The sequence below is a fragment of the Dendrobates tinctorius genome, unplaced genomic scaffold (assembly GCF_039654945.1).
Source record: "Dendrobates tinctorius isolate UK_male_01 unplaced genomic scaffold, ASM3965494v1 ptg000136l, whole genome shotgun sequence".
In the NCBI taxonomy this organism is placed as follows: Eukaryota; Metazoa; Chordata; class Amphibia; order Anura; family Dendrobatidae; genus Dendrobates; species Dendrobates tinctorius.
In genome coordinates, this window is record NW_027361804.1 from 3984605 (window position 1) to 4003794 (window position 19190).

The following is a 19190-nucleotide window of genomic DNA, read 5'->3' on the forward strand; positions in this document are numbered from 1 at the left end:
AAAGCGCCATGGAATAAATGGCGCTATAACAATAAATAATAATAATAATACAATATTTTATATTATTATTTGGTTTTTTTTTTCGGTGTCCTGTCTCTTTAAATCTTTTAACGCATCAAGTGGGCGGAGCCTAGCAATGATCCCTGCTTTCCCATTGGTCCTTTCATCCTCGCTCAGGCCCCGCCCCGTGCCTACTGGTTTATTTTTCTCACTTCTTTTCAACCAATCGCGTGTACAGAATGGGTCGTACCATCTACGCTATTGTGGGGGGGAGGTAGATTTCCTTTTATTAATCTCCAGTGCCGCTCTGCTCGTTAGCATCGCGATTACCCGGTGAGTCGTCTGCACACCGTGCGCCCGGTTTGGAGGTTTGAGTTCCTTCCCTTCCACCCTCCCTTACCCCTCCTGCGCCGGGCGGGTGGTCTGCTCCGGTGGGCGGGGCCGGCGCTCAGCGCTGCGGCTTCTGCTGCTGCTGGACACAATGTTGCAGCGCGGATCTGTCCGGCGAGGTCCCGGAGCCGCCGCTGCTCGCTGAGCGCACACGGCCGGGCGGGGCCGCCACTTCCCGGGGAGGCGACTCTGAGGTGAGCGGTGACCGCGGGGCCGCGCAGCGGGGTGACCCCCTCTCCCCCACAGGGTGGACGTTTAACCCCTGCAGGTCTGGGGCCAGCATTGCTCCTCCTGGCGCGGCAGGGCTGATTCCCCCTGGTGGGCTGGTGGATGCCCCCATACTGGGGCTAGGTGTGGTGGGTGGCTGTCATACACGGTGACCTTGGGATCGGAGAACCACAAATGTCAGCATGGCCTGGGGTCGCTGGGGATTGTAGTTCTCCTCTCTGGGGGACGCTGCTCGTGGGCCGATCCCCGGCCGTCACGTGACCTGCGGAACTTAGTGTGACGTAGAAGAAGCCGTGTATTCGACCCGTCTCCATGGCAATGGGTGGAGGGCACCTCCATGTCGGCCTCCGTGCACGGCGTATATTGTACTAGGTGCCCCCCATGTATACACTCCCTGTGCCCCCTCACAAATATGTAAGGCGCTTTGTGTCCCCCCCCCAATATATAGGCGCTCTGTGCCCCCCTCCCCAATATATAGGTGCTGTGGCCCCCCTCCCAATATGTAGATGCTCTGCCCCCCCTCCCAATATATAGGTGCTCTGCCCCCCTCCCAATATATAGGTGCTCTGTGTCCCCCCAAATCTATAGGTGCTCTGTGTCCCCCCAATCTATAGGTGCTCTGTGCCCCCCCCCCCCCAAATATATAGGTGCTCTGTGATAGGTGCTCTGTGCCCCCCAAAAATATATAGGCGCTCTGTGTCCCCCTCCCCAATATATAGGCGCTCTGTGCCCTCTCCCCAATATATAGGTGCTGTGTCCCCCCTCCCAATTTGTAGATGCTCTGCCCCCTCCCAATATATAGGTGCTCTGTGTCCCCCCCAAATATATAGGTGCTCTGTGTCCCCCCCTCCCCAATATATAGGCGCTCTGTGTCCCCCCTCCCCAATGTATAGGCGCTCTGTGTCCCCCCTCCCCAATGTATAGGCGCTCTGTGTCCCCCCTCCCCAATGTATAGGCGCTCTGTGTCCCCCCTCCCCAATGTATAGGCGCTCTGTGTCCCCCCTCCCCAATGTATAGGCGCTCTGTGTCCCCCCTCCCCAATGTATAGGCGCTCTGTGTCCCCCCTCCCCAATGTATAGGCGCTCTGTGTCCCCCCTCCCCAATGTATAGGCGCTCTGTGTCCCCCCTCCCCAATGTATAGGCGCTCTGTGTCCCCCCTCCCCAATGTATAGGCGCTCTGTGTCCCCCCTCCCCAATGTATAGGCGCTCTGTGTCCCCCCTCCCCAATGTATAGGCGCTCTGTGTCCCCCCCTCCCCAATGTATAGGCGCTCTGTGTCCCCCCCTCCCCAATGTATAGGCGCTCTGTGTCCCCCCCTCCCCAATGTATAGGCGCTCTGTGTCCCCCCCTCCCCAATGTATAGGCGCTCTGTGTCCCCCCTCCCCGATATATAGGCGCTCTGTGTCACCCCCCCTCCCCGATATATAGGTGCTCTGTGTCACCCGTATATAGGTGCTCTGTGTCACCCGTATATAGGTGCTCTGTGTCACCCGTATATAGGTGCTCTGTGTCACCCGTATATAGGTGCTCTGTGTCACCCGTATATAGGTGCTCTGTGTCACCCGTATATAGGTGCTCTGTGTCACCCGTATATAGGTGCTCTGTGTCACCCGTATATAGGTGCTCTGTGTCACCCGTATATAGGTGCTCTGTGTCACCCGTATATAGGTGCTCTGTGTCACCCGTATATAGGTGCTCTGTGTCACCCGTATATAGGTGCTCTGTGTCACCCGTATATAGGTGCTCTGTGTCACCCGTATATAGGTGCTCTGTGTCACCCGTATATAGGTGCTCTGTGTCACCCGTATATAGGTGCTCTGTGTCACCCGTATATAGGTGCTCTGTGTCACCCGTATATAGGTGCTCTGTGTCACCCGTATATAGGCGCTCTGTGTCACCGATATATAGGCGCTCTGTGGCCCCCCTCCCCGATATATAGGCGCTCTGTGGCCCCCCTCCCCGATATATAGGCGCTCTGTGGCCCCCCTCCCCAATATATAGGTGCTCTGTGTCACCCCCCCTCCCCGATATATAGGTGCTCTGTATGTGTGTGTGTATATATATGTGTGTATAATATATATATATATATATATATATATATATATATATATATATATATATATATATATATATATATTATACACATTGATTCATTCAGCTGTGGCCTGTGGCTCGGGCCTTCCCTGGCGCTGCAGTGGCCCTTGTCCTGGGTGGCAGATTCCTCCTGTCACTGGGCTATTTTTAACCCCGCGGTGCCTTGGCAGCAGCTCGGCCGGAGGAGGCTTTCTGCTGGGAACCGTCCCCGTTCTCGGATTCTTAGCAGCACCATCAGGTGACCAGGGCAGAGCTGCACATAAGTGGTGTCACGTGATCTCAGGAACCCTGTATGGTTTGCGTTTGTCATTCTGGAACCTGGGAAAGCTGGGAGCCCCCGTGTGCGTCGTGTGGCTGCGATCTCATGCAAGGACGGGCCAGATCTGGGGGGCAGGGGTTGTGCGGTATTTTTTCTTAGCTCCCTTAGTTTATTGTGGTGATATTTGGACTCTGGAGCTGGAATCTCGCTCCCCCCGGCTGCTGCGGCGCCTCTTCCCATTTCTCCTGTTTGTTTGTTCTTGTAAAAGCTTTTTGTGGTTTTCTGGTTGAACAATCTTGGGCTGTAATGAGACGTTCTGCGCAGTCTTGTGACCCCGTGTGTCGGCCAAGCGAGACCATGCAAAAGGAACATTTAAAGAAGCCCTCATCTTATCGTGCTCTGGGAAAGCTGGGTGACTGCCAATATGGCTTCTCTAATGTCTGACAACCACGTAAATGTGTCATGGCTGCCATACGATTTGTCACCCAGCTCTGCCAGCAGCTGATACAACCCAGACTCGGCGGACGGGGGGGGTTCTATAATGCCCCTCGCTGCTGTTCCTGGGGCCGGGCAGTCATCAGATGTTTTATCTCTTCCAGACTGTAAGGGTTACTGGCCCTTTAAGGCATCAAGCTGCCCTATAGGTGCTTAAAGGGGAGCTCCATATTTATTAAACCTCCAGTCCTCTTTATGCCTTTAATGACCATCCTCGCACCTGGAGGAGGTTAGTCAGGAGCCGCTGCTCCTCCTCTGCAGGATGGGTGTCCAAAAATTGCCAGCTGTAATCTGATTGGTTGCCAGGGGCTATTACCGTGCTTACCAGGCCTTGTGAGATCCAAAAGTAGTCACCCTGATCACTTAAAGGGACCTAAACCTTTTTTGATCCTACGAGGCTGAAATTCAAAAAGTGCAGTGGCGCTGATCTCCAGAGACTTCAGAGGAAAGTGTCAGCCTCCTGCAGAGTAAAGGGGGCGCCCAGACCCCACAGCGGCATTCCATTTAAGAGGTGTATATGAGTGACTGACAGAGTGCATGGCTGTGTAATATAAATGGTGGCCGTCCTATTTTGGGGTACGCTGGTCTTTAGTTACTGGGTCTCTATTGGATCTGGCTGTAATGAATCTGCCGGAATGTGACGTGAGATCTGGAGGATCCGAGAGGCCCGGTAACCTTATCTCCCTCACCCCGGGCGGCGGTGAGTCAGGGTTGTGCTGGCGGCTTATCGGCCCACGCTCCAGGAGGACGGAGGCACTCCGCTGTCCCTGAGTCACTTCAGCCACTACATAAAAACCACCTGCCTGGTGGCTGCGACGCTCTGCGCGCCCCGGCTCCTTTGTGTCGTGGCTGCGACGCTCTGCGTGCCCCGGCTCCTTTGTGTCGTGGCTGCGACGCTCTGCGTGCCCCGGCTCCTTTGTGTCGTGGCTGTGACGCTCTGCGCTCCCCGGCTCCTTTGTGTCGTGGCTGCGACGCTCTGCGCTCCCCGTCTCCTTTGTGTCGTGGCTGCGACGCTCTGCGCGCCCCGGCTCCTTTGTGTCGTGGCTGCGACGCTCTGCGCGCCCCGGCTCCTTATAAGTTGCCAGACTAGACCCTTTCCCCCCTGATGTGCATCAGGACCGTCCCCCTCGGGGCCTGCAATGATCTGCTCTAGCGCCGCCCTCTTGGCGGTTGCAGCTCCTCGCACGCCGTCTGATTTGCTGTGAAGTATTTTGTGACTCATTCCTTATTCTCTATATATAGTTTTTGGTGCGGCGGCCGCCTCTTGTCACCAGGGTTGATGGTTTAGTTGGACTTTTTTACAGTTTCTCGCGGTTGTGATCTGGGACACAATTCCTCAAGACGACGGCGCATTTCCTTTATTTCCCTTCTACTTTTATTGCCAGGACAATTGTACTGGAGATGGAGGAGGGGGGCATTTTTTAAACGGGAACCCCTCCACGGATTCACCTTTTCCGAGACTGAAGTGGTAGTAATATGGATCTAGAGGGCGCTATTGCACACAGTATGTGGCATCTGGTTTGTCACACATGCCCCGCCCCCGTGGAGCTCAGTCATTTGTGCTTTATTCTAAATAAGTTATTGATAATTTGGTGATGGCTAATAAAATATATATATATATATATTCCTTAAAGGGGAACATTCCTTTTAAGAACAGAATCACCTACAGATGTTTAAATAATTATTGCTCCTGTCCCAGACATGGATGATGCAGGGTTTTGGATCTCTCATTCCTGGAGTCCTTTATTTTGCGGCACAGGTGAGACTCCGGTTTTGACAGAAGGTGAAGAACAAGGTCATGGATGAGGGGCTGTACTTCCCTTTGCTGCGTCCTCTGTTATCTCGCTGGGTTGGAGCCATGTGCTGCGCCGTGCAAACACATGAAACTCGCCGGAGCCAAGCCATTAAGCCCTGTGATCACCCAGTGAAAGCCATAGAACGGCGCCACCTGGTGGCAACATTATCATTAAATCAGTACGTATTCAACAAGTGGTAAATGAAAAATAATGGTGAGACCTGATGGAAGAGTACGAAAATGAGGATGAGTGACCTCATGGAGATCAACATCCGACACTGCGGAGACACCATCACATGTTTCTCAACGCAGTGATTCTAGAGCACTGCCCCCATCCCTTATGGGAAATATGCAAAAACATGTAAATCAACAGCCACGGAGACACCATCACATGTTTCTCAACGCAAGCAATGACTAGCCAGGTCTTTCACCGGGAAGGAACAACCACGGGAAGGGCAGTCTCCAATGAAGGAAACCACCTATGCCAAAACATGGTATCCATCCACAGACAGCTGTTTCGGGGTATTGCCCCTCATCAGTGTGGAGTCTTTTTACTAGGCATTGCTCCTACTAGCCAGTTTCCTACTCCACACTGATGAGGGGCAATACCCCGAAACAGCTGTCTGTGGATGGATACCATGTTTTGGCATAGGTGGTTTCCTTCATTGGAGACTGCCCTTCCCGTGGTTGTTCCTTCCCGGTGAAAGACCTGGCTAGTCATTGCCTGATGGAAGAGTAGTCAGATCACCGACATTATTTTTTTATTTGGTCCATTTTTTGCCCTGCCCCTCCCCCACCATTCTCGCCACCGTGCTCCTGAGTTCTGATTTAGCAATGGAAGGAAGGGATCCCATAAATAATGGATGCTGAGAGATGCTACCTTTTTTTTTTTTTTTCCCCTTCCCTGTTTCCTCTCTATGGTCGTCACTCTTTTTTTCCGCAGGTTTCCGGAGATTCCCCATGGGGGGGGGGGGGGGGGGGTTCATGTCCGTGCCCCTCGGCTTCTTCTGAGTTCAGGATTCCGGGTGGTGACTTTCCCCTGATCGCTGAGGAGCCCTAGATCGGTCTGGACGGCGTTGTCTCCTCCGATGTCGGCTCTCCTGCGCGCAGCGGCTGCGTTCACATCGAGTTTGGAAATGGATGAATGAAACGTCGTAATCGCTGATTAAATAGAAAAACCGCGTTTCTCTCCGTTGTCCAGAAGAGTAATCTCCCGGATCTAGAGGATTGTGTTCGGTGTTGTTGTGCGCTGACGCTAATCCCGGTGATACCTGAGTGATCTAGCGAGCCCCGCCCACTTGTCACCCGCTCGGGCACATCCGCGGGTTCCCTCAGGCGGTATGTCTCGCCTCCACACCTGCTGTTGTCCCTGGGTGCGTTAACCCTCTGGTGGCTGGTGTGAGGCGGCGCGGTCCCTGCAGGGGGTTGTGGGTTTGTCAGCGCTCGGCGTGCTCTTCAGGAGACGGATAATGGCCGGCCCCTCCCCCGCCCCGTGTTTATTACAGTCAGGCAGCGACACGCACCCGGAGACCACGGGCTAAAAATGACTTAAATGGAAGGATGATGAGACGTCTCCGCCGAGATAATTGCCGCTTCCACTCCGATGAATATTCATGGCTCGTCACCGGCAGCGTTTATAGGAGGTGCAGGAAATGGGTGTGAGGGATCCACGGGGCAAGGGGAGGGAGAATCTAAAGGGGTCATTATTCTGTCATTTCTGGAAAAGTGGGGTGACAACCAGTATGACCGACATTACTGGGCTGTCACCCAGAGATGGTGATTAGTGAATGTGTCAGCACCCCCCATCAGTGCAGGCGCAGACAGGTACTGCACTCACTGGTCTACTGAGGTAGTGACATCCTGTATTTCCACCCCAGGGTCACGGTGACCTCAGTGCACACAGCGGAACTTTCCACCCGCTCCTGACCTGATCATTAACCCTTTGTGGTCTCGGTATCTGCAGCCTCCATTTCTCATTTGAGCCAGGTGTTTTTAGTCAAGCGCTGCACCAGCAGAATAGTGAGTGCAGCTCTGGGGTATAATACAGGATGTAACTCAGGATCAGTAATGTAATGTATGTACACAGTGACTGCACCAGCAGAATAGTGAGTGCAGCTCTGGAGTATAATGCAGGAGGTATCTCGGGATCAGTAATGTATGTACACAGTGACTGCACCAGCAGAATAGTGAGTGCAGCTCTGGGGTATAATACAGGATGTAACTCAGGATCAGTAATGTAATGTATGTACACAGTGACTGCACCAGCAGAATAGTGAGTGCAGCTCTGAGGTATAATACAGGATGTAACTCAGGATCAGTAATGTAGTGTATGTACACAATGACTCCATGACTTTATGCATTATTTGCAGTATATTTTTTACTTTTTAGTTATATTTGTGTTTTTTGCTTTTTGTTTTCTCAGGATCAGTAAAGTAGTGTATGTACACAATGACTCCACCTGCAGAATAGTGAGTGCAGCTCTGGAGAATAATACAGAATGTAACTCAGGATCAGTAATGTATGTACACAGTGACTGCACCAGCAGAATAGTGAGTGCAGCTCTGGGGTATAATACAGGATGTAACTCAGGATCAGTAATGTATGTACACAGTGACTGCACCAGCAGAATAGTGAGTGCAGCTCTGGAGTATAATACAGGATGTAACTCAGGATCAGTAATGTAATGTATGTACACAGTGACCGCACCAGCAGAATAGTGAGTGCAGCTCTGGAGTATAATACAGGAGGTATCTCGGGATCAGTAATGTAATGTATGTACACAGTGAGTGCAGCTCTGGGGTATATTACAGGATGTAACTCAAGATCAGTATTTATTTATTTTACTCATTTATATAGCGCCATTAATTCCACAGCGCTTGACAGACATCATTACTGTTCCCATTGGGGCTCATAATGTAATTTCCCTATCAGTGTGTCTTAGGAGTGTGAGAGGAAACCCATGCAACACGGGGAGAGCATGCAAACTCCTTGCAGATGTTGTCATTGGTGAGATTTGAACCGTAATGTTTGTACACAGTGACTGCACCAGCAGAATAGTGAGTGCAGCTCTGGGGTATAATACAGGATGTAACTCAGGATCAGTAATGTATATACACAGTGACTGCACCAGCAGAATAGTGAGTGCAGCTCTGGAGTATAATACAGGATGTAACTCAGGATCAGTAATGTATATACACAGTGACTGCACCAACAGATTAGTGAGTGCAGCTCTGGAGTATTTTACATGCTTGATTACCCTTTATCGGAATGTCGGTTGCAGGTGTCACCAGAGGAATCTGCAGAAAGCTCCTGACATATTCTGTTACTGACTATGCCTTTAATCTAGTGTAAAGGTCAGTGTCTCGGGGATAAGTCCTCTGTCCTCGCCTCCAGTGTCCTGGATGTGGAATCCGTTAGTCTTAGGATCCTAATCTTCCAGCCCTGATCCCACTCTCTCCCATAATCCCTGGCTCTTGACTATGGGACTTAGTAGTAGCCGGTATTCCTGTGTCTGGTGCTTCATCCTTTCAGCTGCGGCGGTGATGACAGCCGGAGATTATTACATTGCTGCTTATTATTCAACCCTCCAGAAGGCAGAGAAGCGCCGGATTATCAGACTGTCTGGACTATTGGGTTTTCATTGGGATTAGGATTCTGAATATGGGAGATCAATGCTGTCTGATCTAGTTCGCGCCATAGTTGTCAAGTCTCATGACTGAAAGAATCAATTTGCTCCGGTCTTTATTTTTCGTTATGGACCATACGGCTGCCAAACCTTGAGGGAGCCGTGACGGCAGCCATATTGTCTTGCTGGGCTGGATGTGCAAGTCCTGAGGCTGATTAACTCTTCTCATCCAATGGTGGGGAAACCCTGAGACGTCAGGTCTCCTGAAATTTTCTGTGTTGCGTCTGTAACTGACGTGGTAAGCTGAGAGTGACTGCGAGGTCGCTAGCAGAGGTAACCCTGGTCAGTAAGAGCCTTTGGTGCTGCTTTCTTGCCTCCATGCGGCTGCTGCATACTTCTCCTGTCTCGTCATATATTTCACATCAGCGCCGAAGCTTCTTCCGTTCGAGGCTGCCGCGGCCTGTCCTGGTGTTGTAGTTACGGCGTTGTTTTCTGTCATGGCTCCGGCTCGTTGGAACTTGTCGTGTGCAGTGGGGGGAATGTCTGGTTTATTATAATTCTGTGCGCTCGGGTCCCACCCAGTCTTAGGAAATATTAGGCTTAGTCTGAATGAGGCTCGTCAATGCAGCGGATGTAATTAAGCATTGCTGAGTGAGAAGGCGAGCCGAGATCTGCAGGGGTTGTGGGTATCGGTTGCGCCCTCTATTCTATAGGGGGCAGACTTCTTGCCCTTGCGTTCTCCTGCCCCGATACATGACAGGCTTTGGATACACGCTTCTCTCAGTATCTGCTGGTCGCCGTGCGTTCTGTGTGAGGGTTCTTTCCTGGGGGTGCAGCGGTCCTGGGTGGTCCACGTGTGGCTTTCTTTCTACGGCGCTGAGTCACATGTGCGGATCTGCAGCCGCCCGCCTGATGTCAGTAATGTTATCTGTTCCTGCAGCTGTGCTGCTCCCTTCATGGGTTAAGAGAAGCGGCGCCCCCTTTCCCCTGAGCTTGGCCTGTAGTCCTCTTACATAACAGCCGCTCCTCCATCTTTCATTTCATTTTTACTTATTTCTTTGTAGAAGGAAAACCGATAATGCGTGGAAACCATCAGCAAGCAGGCGAGATGCCTCTCACTGATCTGATAAGGACATAATAAGGTATTGCTTTTAGACCTGCAGCATGCGAATATTCACTATCTGGAACTTGCAAAAATATTAGATCCATCAACAGCAACTTGTTGATGGTTTCCAGTAGGCGCATGTATAGAATGTATATGCTGCGTGACCCTTCCTTTTATTTAGTATTGGGCTATTGATGGCATCAGTCATAGTTTAGGGGTCCGGTGCCGCCCTCTGCTGTCGGCCAGGTGTGGTGACGCACATCAGACCAAATATGGAGACGCTGGGTCCTCGGCGTGCAGACGGGAAGAGTCTGCAGTCGTCATCCTCACAGCTCTGCATTAACCCCCTTCAGCTGCTGGTGTATAATACCTGAGGCTGGAGCGGGGTCAGTTGCACGCCGGCTGCTCTGGGATATGGCGTCGCGGTGTAGCCATCGGCATGGTTGGCTGCGCGGTTTCGTCGTCCTCTTCTGGCGGTCTCTTCTTCTCTTCTGCAGTTTTTACTGGAATATTTTCCCTTCCCCTTGGAGGAATGTTCTCTGGGTTTCGCAGCGCTCTCGCCCCCTCTGTCACTGTCGAGGGTGTTGGGATTTTGCAGTGTGTTACAGCTGGACTGAGACGTCACCAAGAATGTGGAAAACGTGGCCCCCCCGGCCCGCAGTGATGTAATCGGCATGTGAGCGACGTGTGCTGCTGTCACCAGAAACACGCGGCCCGACAGGCTGGAGGCCGATGTATCTAATCTACCATGTGTGATACTAGGCTGTGGATCTAATAGACCATGTGTGATACTGAGCTGTGGACCTAAAAGACCATGTGTGATACTGAGCTGTGGACCTAATAGACCATGTGTGATACTGAGCTGTGGACCTAATAGACCATGTGTGATACTGAGCTGTGGACCTAATAGACCATGTGTGATACTGAGCTGTGGACCTAATAGACCATGTGTGATACTGAGCTGTGGACCTAATAGACCATGTGTGATACTTTGCTGTGGACCTAAAAGACCATGTGTGATACTGAGCTGTGGACCTAATAGACCATGTGTGATACTGGGCTGTGGACCTAATAGACCATGTGTGATACTGGGCTGTGGACCTAATAGACCATGTGTGATACTGAGCTGTGGACCTAATAGACCATGTGTGATACTGGGCTGTGGACCTAAAAGACCATGTGTGATACTGGGCTGTGGACCTAATAGACCATGTGTGATACTGGGCTGTGGACCTAATAGACCATGTGTGATACTGAGCTGTGGACCTAAAAGACCATGTGTGATACTGGGCTGTGGACCTAATAGACCATGTGTGATACTGGGCTGTGGACCTAATAGACCATGTGTGATACTGGGCTGTGGACCTAATAGACCATGTGTGATACTGAGCTGTGGACCTAAAAGACCATGTGTGATACTAGGCTGTGGACCTAAAAGACCATGTGTGATACTAGGCTGTGGACCTAAAAGACCATGTGTGATATTAGGCTGTGGACCTAATAGACCATGTGTGATACTGAGCTGTGGACCTAATAGACCATGTGTGATACTGAGCTGTGGACCTAATAGACCATGTGTGATACTGAGCTGTGGACCTAATAGACCATGTGTGATACTGAGCTGTGGACCTAATAGACCATGTGTGATACTGAGCTGTGGACCTACAGTCATGGCCAAAAGTTTTGAGAATGACACAAATATTATATTTTCACATGATCTGCTGGCCTCTGGTTTTTATGTGTTTGTCAGATGGTTTTTATCACATACAGAAATATAATTGCAATCATATTATGAGTAGCAAAAGGTTATATTGACAGAATGAGTTAATGCAGCAAGTCAATATTTGCAGTGTTGACCCTTCTTCTTCAGGACCTTAGCAATTCTCCCTGGCATGCTCTCAATCAACTTCTGGATCAAATCCTGACTGATAGCAGTCCATTCTTGCAAAGTCAATGCTTTTATTTTGTCTGAATTTGAAGGTTTGTTTGTCCACCCGTCTCTTGATGATTGACCACAGTTCTCAATGTGATTAAGATCTGGGGTGTTTCCAGGCCATTGTCCCAAAATCTCTATGTTTTGTTCCCTGAGCCATTTAGTTATCACCTTTGCTTTATGGCAAGGTGCTCCATCATGTTGAAAACGGCATTGTTGATCGCCAAACTGCTCTTGGACGGTTGGGAGAAGTTGCTTTTGGAGGACATTCTGGTACCATTCTTTATTCATGGCTGTGTTTTTAGGCAAGGCTGAGAGAGAGCCCATTCCCTTGGCTGAGAAGCAACCCCACACATGAATGGTTTCAGGATGCTTGACAATTGGCATGAGACAAGACTGGTGGTAGCGCTCACCTGGTCTTCTCTGAATAAGCCGTTTTCCAGATGTCCCAAACAATCGAAAAGGGGATTCATCAGAGAAAATGACTTTACCCCAGTCCTCAGCAGTCCACTCCCTGTACCTCTTGCAGAATATCAGTCTGTCCATTGGCTTCTTTGCTGCCCTCCTTGAGACCAGGCCTTGCTCCAAGAGCCTCCGCCTCACAGTGCGTGCAGATGCACTCACACCTGCCTGCTGCCATTCCTGAGCAAGCTCTGCACTGCTGGTAGCCCGATCCCGCAGCTGAAACACTTTTAAGAGACGGTCCTGGCGCTTGCTGGTCTTTCTTGGGCGCCCTGGAGCCTTTTTGGCAACAAGGGAACCTCTCTCCTTGAAGTTCTTGATGATGCGATAGATTGTTGACTGAGGTGCAATCTTTCTAGCTGCGATACTCTTCCCTGTTAGGCCATTTTTGTGCAGTGCAATGATGACTGCACGTGTTTCTTTAGAGATAACCATGGTTAACAGAAGAGAAACAATGATGCCAAGCACCAGCCTCCTTTTAAAGTGTCCAGTGGTGTCATTCTTACTTAATCATGACAGATTGATCTCCAGCCCTGTCCTCATCAACACCCACACCTGTGTTAATGGAGCAATCACTGAAACGATGTTAGCTGGTCCTTTTAAGGCAGGGCTGCAATGATGTTGAAATGTGTTTTGGGGGATAAAGTTCACTTTCTCGGCAAATATTGACTTTGCAAGTAATTGCTGTTAAGCTGATCACTCTTTATAACATTCTGGAGTATATGCAAATTGCCATTAGAAAAAATGAAGCAGTAGACTTTGTAAAAATTAATATTTGTGTCATTCTCAACTTTTGGCCATGACTGTAATAGACCACGTCTGATACTGAGCTGTATATCTATTCTACCACGTGGGATACTGACTGCTGATCTGTATATTAATCCTATTACGTGTGATGTTTAATTCCTTTCATATGTGATACTCTTTCCTGAATAACTGTATCTAAGCCTCTTGTCTGATTTTCTCTGGTGTGACATCTGAGCCGGTCATGTGTAATACAGGGCCCATATGAAGGGCTGATACTCTAAAGGCCCCATGATAGATCAGGGCCACGAGCTACAAGTCACACCACGGTCTGTATGTGATACAGTCTAGTTGTGTATCTAAGCCTCTGGTGTATCTAAAGCCTCTGTGATATCTAGTCTGTACCTAAGCCTTTTTTGTGGTACTGCAGCTTTGTGGAGACCTCTTTATATGTGTAGTAAAGCTCTCTATGTGATTGTTATGGACGGTAATAATGGCTGTTCGTCATCCTAGGTATGGTGAATATTCCTGTCATGCCAGTCAACTGCCGCCATCTATGACGTTAATGTCCGGTCATTAGACGTCTCCACTGCGGCCTCCTGACATCAGTCCCTGCCCGCATTTTTTACCTCAGTATGAGGGATTTTTACCTTCCTCTCCCTCTCTGCCACCATCTTGTGTCAGTCACTGCCATGGCCTCCTGACATCAGTCCCTGGTCGCACTTATTACCTCAGTATGAGGGATCTTTACCTTCCTCTCTCTCTCTGCCGCCACATCTTGTGTCAGTCACTACCATGGCCTCCTGACATCGATCCCTGGTCGCACTTATTACCTCAGTATGAGGGATCTTTACCTTCCTCTCTCTCTCTGCCACCATCTTGTGTCAGTCACTGCCATGGCCTCCTGACATCAGTCCCTGCCCGCATTTATTACCTCAGTATGAGGGATTTTTACCTTCCTCTCCCTCACTGCCGCCACATCTTGTGTCAGTCACTACCATGGCCTCCTGACATCGATCCCTGGTCGCATTTTTTACCTCAGTATGAGGGATTTTTACCTTCCTCTCCCTCACTTCCACCATCTTGTGTCAGTCACTACTATGGCCTCCTGACATCGATCCCTGGTCGCATTACCTCAGTATGAGGGATTTTTACCTTCCTCTCCCTCTCTGCCACCATCTTGTGTCAATCGCCTCCGTGGTTCTTTCTGTCCACATCCGGTCGATTAAGCCGCTCATGGAGTATGGCCGACGTGGGGGCGCAGGGACGCAGCAGTCAGCGGCAGCCACGTTGTCAGTTGCTGGTCTGGCGAGATGGTGGTAAACATGGCGGACTCTGGCAGGATGTGTGGCGGTCGGGGTGGCACATCCCGCATATCTCGTCATGGATGTATAGACGGTCAGTCCTCCATCATGATGACATGTTTATCACCGTGCTTATGATCGTCGGCTTTGCTGATGAAGGGTTTGACGAGATGTGTAAATGTCGCCGCGTGATCAGAGCGTTTAATGAGGACTCGTAAATGTCTCTCTCGGCTTCTCCCGTGTACACGCTGTTATGTACCTGTCACATTTCACACTTGTTATCCCACCGTCTGGCAGACATACCGTGGGCGGGTGTGGAGCCCACGTGACAACCAGAAGGGAGCATTAACAGCAACCATATTCGTTGTCAGACGACATTTACCGAGGTTTTGAGGTAGATTTTACTTTCCAGCAGTCGCCATATTTTTTTAATGACACTTCATGGAAAAGAGGCGTGGCATATGTTGACCGCCCTCAAAATTGGGGGCGTTTCCAAATGTGACCGGGGCGGAGCATCAATGGCCAATTTTACGCGGTAAATCAATCCAAGTGCCCTTTCAGACGACATCTGATCGGACTTTGGGGCTTCTTGGCAATTTTTGCAGCGTGACAAGTCCATAATCCTGATAAACCCTCCATCAGCTGAGTAATCGCTCCTTGTAAAACTGTAACTCCATCCTGCTGGCTTCATCTCAAGGTCTGCGAGTATTGTTATATCTGGATATTATCTAGAAGTCTACAAATAATCACTGATCTGTTGTGTTAACCTGATGAGATCATCATTTAGTGATGTCATCACCAGGGGGTGGAGATGGCGGCATCTCACAGTCAGTGATGTCATCACCATGGGGTGGAGCTGGCGGCCTCAGTGATGTCATCACCAGGGGTGGGGTTTTCAGCCACTTGTCTTGCTGTGATCTCTCCTCTGGCGGTTAGGATGATAGGCTGTTGCTGATTGATGAAATGACCGAACGTTTCATCAAATGTTAATTTTCTGACTTTCATCGTAAGAAAAAAAATGTTTGAAGTCTTATCCCAGCACTCTGACACGTATCCACCGACACCATGCTCTGCCGGCTACAACAAAGAGGCGGCTGATGCCCACTCCCAAAACAGGAAAGGAATCCGGTTTAAGTGCGGGACAAACAAAAGAAAACACAGAATCCAGGAGGCGATTACAAAGCGGAAATTATCAGACACCGATCCCTCCAGGAGGCGACATCATACGTATGCAAGATTTAAAGGGAATATAACTACTATAATACTGCTCCTATGTACAAGAATATAACTACTATAATACTGTCCACTATGTACAAGAATATAACTACTATAATACTGCCCCCTATGTACAAGAATATAACTACTATAATACTGCTCCCTATGTACAAGAATATAACTACTATAATACTGTCCCCTATGTACAAGAATATAGCTACTATAATACTGCTCCTATGTACAAGAATATAACTACTATAATACTGTCCACTATGTACAAGAATATAACTACTATAATACTGCCCCCTATGTACAAGAATATAACTACTATAATACTGCCCCTATGTACAAGAATATAACTACTATAATACTGCTCCCTATGTACAAGAATATAACTACTATAATACTGCCTCTATGTACAAGAATATAACTACTATAATACTGCCCCCTATATATAAGAATATAACTACTATAATACTGCCCCCTATATACAAGAATATAACTACTATAATACTGCCCCCTATGTACAAGAATATAACTACTATAATACTGCCCCTATGTACAAGAATATAACTACTATAATACTGCCTCTATGTACAAGAATATAACTACTATAATACTGCCTCTATGTACAAGAATATAACTACTATAATACTGCCCTCTATGTACAAGAATATAACTACTATAATACTGCCCCCTATGTACAAGAATATAACTACTATAATACTGCTCCTATATACAAGAATATAACTACTATAATACTGCCCCCTATGTACAAGAATATAACTACTATAATACTGCCCCCTATATACAAGAATATAACTACTATAATACTGCCCCCTATGTACAAGAATATAACTACTATAATACTGCCCCTATGTACAAGAATATAACTACTATAATACTGCCCCATATACAAGAATATAACTACTATAATACTGCTTCTATATACAAGAATGTAACTGCGATAACACCGTGTCCTTTGAGCAAGAATATGTATCATGTCAAGGACAAGGAATGACTGGTCATAAATAGATGCAAAGTCATTTGCTTTGAAGCTCAAAACAGCTCGTTGTTTTTTCTTGGGGTTCATGTACAGGACACTTGTGCGGAGATCACTTCTCCACATTTGTAGATACGTGATGGCCATGTCGGCCAGGCCTGTGCACAGTGGAGCTCAGCTGGAGGCTGTCAGTAAAGCCTTCATTGAGCCTCAGTGGGTCAAAAGGAGGAGTGCAAGGAAACAATGCTGCAACTGTTTACAAACACAGGAATGGCGGCCCCCGCATTACAGCATTGCCTTATAATAAACCCTGCCACAGGGCCGAGAGGATGGAGGAGAACATGGGAAGCTGCCCGGGGGCCGAGCTCATCTCGCACACATATGCCAGCTGACACGTGTACAAGATGTTCCTCTGGATAAGGCATTTTAATCCTATGCTGCCCGAGATGCTGCACCCTGCAGTTATACGGAATCTTAGATTTATAATGCTGCTATCAACTGTGAATGCGATGTATCATCTCTGCTCGGAGCATTGTTTTTTTACACGACATGTAGGCCAGTAAGTCCAACCTCTATTGTTGGTGAGATATGTGAAGGGTTTCTGAGGGACGTTATTCTGGATGATCTCACTGAGAATAACTCTTTAGCGCCATATCAGCATGGGTTTATGAGGAATCGCTCCTGTCACACCAATCTAATCAGTTTTTATGAAGAGGTAAGCTATAGACTGGACCAAGGTGAGTCATTGGATGTGGTAGATCTTGATTTTTCCAAAGCGTTTGATACCGTGCCACACAAGAGGTTGGTACACACAATGAGAATGCCGGGTCTGGGGAAAAATGTGTGTAAATGGGTAAGTAACTGGCTGAGTGATAGAAAGCAGAGGGGGGTTATAAATGGTATATTCTCTAACTGGGTCGCTGTGACCAGAGGGGACTGCAGGGGTCAGTGTTGGGACCTCTTCTCTTCAACATATTTATTAACGATCTGGTAGAAGGTTTGCACAGTAAAATATCGATATTTGCAGATGATACAAAACTATGTAAAGCAGTCAATGCAAGATAAGATGGATCTGGATAAGTTGGGAACTTGGGCCGAAAGGTGGCAGATGGGGTATAACAATGATAAATGTAAGGTTATACACATGGGAAGAAGGAATCAATATCACCATTACACACTGAATGGGAAACCACTGGGTAAATCTGACCTGGAGAAGGACTTGGGGATCCTAGTTAATGATAAACTTACCCGGAGCAGCCAGTGCCAGGCAGCGGCTGCCAATGCAAACAGGATGATGGGGTGCATTAAAAGAGGTCTGGATACACATGATGAGAGCATCATACTGCCTCTGTACAAATCCCTGGTTAGACCACACATGGAGGACTGTGTACAGTTTTGGGCACTGGTGCTCAGGAAGGATATAATGGAACTAGAGCGGGTACAAAGTAGGGCAACAAAATTAATAAAGGGGATGGGGGAACTACAATACCCAGAGAGATTAGCAAAATTAGGATTATTTAGTCTAGAAAAAAGACTGAGGGGCGCTCTCTAATAACCATGTATAAGTATATAAGGGGACAATACAAATAGGGGCATTCTCTGCGTCTGGAGGAGAGAAGGTTTCTCCACCAACATAGAAGAGGATTGTTTACTGTTAGGGCAGTGAGAATCTGGAATTCCCTGCCTGAGGAGGTGGTGATGGCGAACTCAGAAGAGGGGTTCAAGAGAGGCCTGGATGTCTTCCTGGAGTGTAACAATATTGTATCTTACAGTGATTGTTAGGGTCTTTAGAAGGACGGAGATCTGGGGATTTATTCTGACAGAATTTTATAGGCTGAACTGAATGGACTAATGTCTTTTTTCGGCCTTTCTAACTATGTTACTATACCTTGTACATAGGGGCAGTATTATAGTAGTTATATTCTTGCACATAGGGGGCAGTATTATAGTAGTTATATTCTTGTACATAGGAGCAGTATTATAGTAGTTATATTCTTGTACATAGGGGCAGTATTATAGTAGTTATATTCTTGTACATAGGGGGCAGTATTATAGTAGTTATATTCTTGTATATAGGGGGCAGTATTATAGTTCTTGTACATAGGGGGCAGTATTATAGTAGTTATATTCTTGTACATAGGGGGCAGTATTATAGTTGTTATATTCTTGTATATAGGGGGCAGTATTATAGTTATATTCTTGTACATAGGGGCAGTATTATAGTAGTTATATTCTTGTACATAGGGGCAGTATTATAGTAGTTATATTCTTGTACATAGGGGCAGTATTATAGTAGTTATATTCTTGTACATAGGGGGCAGTATTATAGTAGTTATATTCTTGTATATAGGGGGCAGTATTATAGTTCTTGTACATAGGGGCAGTATTATAGTAGTTATATTCTTGTACATAGGGGGCAGTATTATAGTTGTTATATTCTTGTATATAGGGGGCAGTATTATAGTTATATTCTTGTACATAGGGGCAGTATTATAGTAGTTATATTCTTGTACATAGGGGCAGTATTATAGTAGTTATA

At 48.1% G+C, this 19190-nt stretch overlaps 1 protein-coding gene across 21 annotated transcripts in view; it reads left to right on the top strand.

Moving 5' to 3' along the window:
* The first annotated feature begins 227 nt into the window (after nt 1–227).
* The window catches only part of MICAL3 (microtubule associated monooxygenase, calponin and LIM domain containing 3), a 70287-nt gene continuing 51324 nt past the window's right edge, over nt 228–19190 (top strand). For 9 of the 21 annotated variants that reach the window (XM_073544089.1, XM_073544097.1, XM_073544094.1 and 6 more), the window contains exon 1: nt 422–584. The gene's annotated coding sequence lies outside the window, so the exon portion shown is untranslated. Of the gene's footprint in view, nt 334–418; nt 585–9931; nt 10028–19190 lie in introns of those variants that run through there. The other 12 variants (XM_073544099.1, XM_073544103.1, XM_073544102.1 and 9 more) reach the window with 6 other exon arrangements.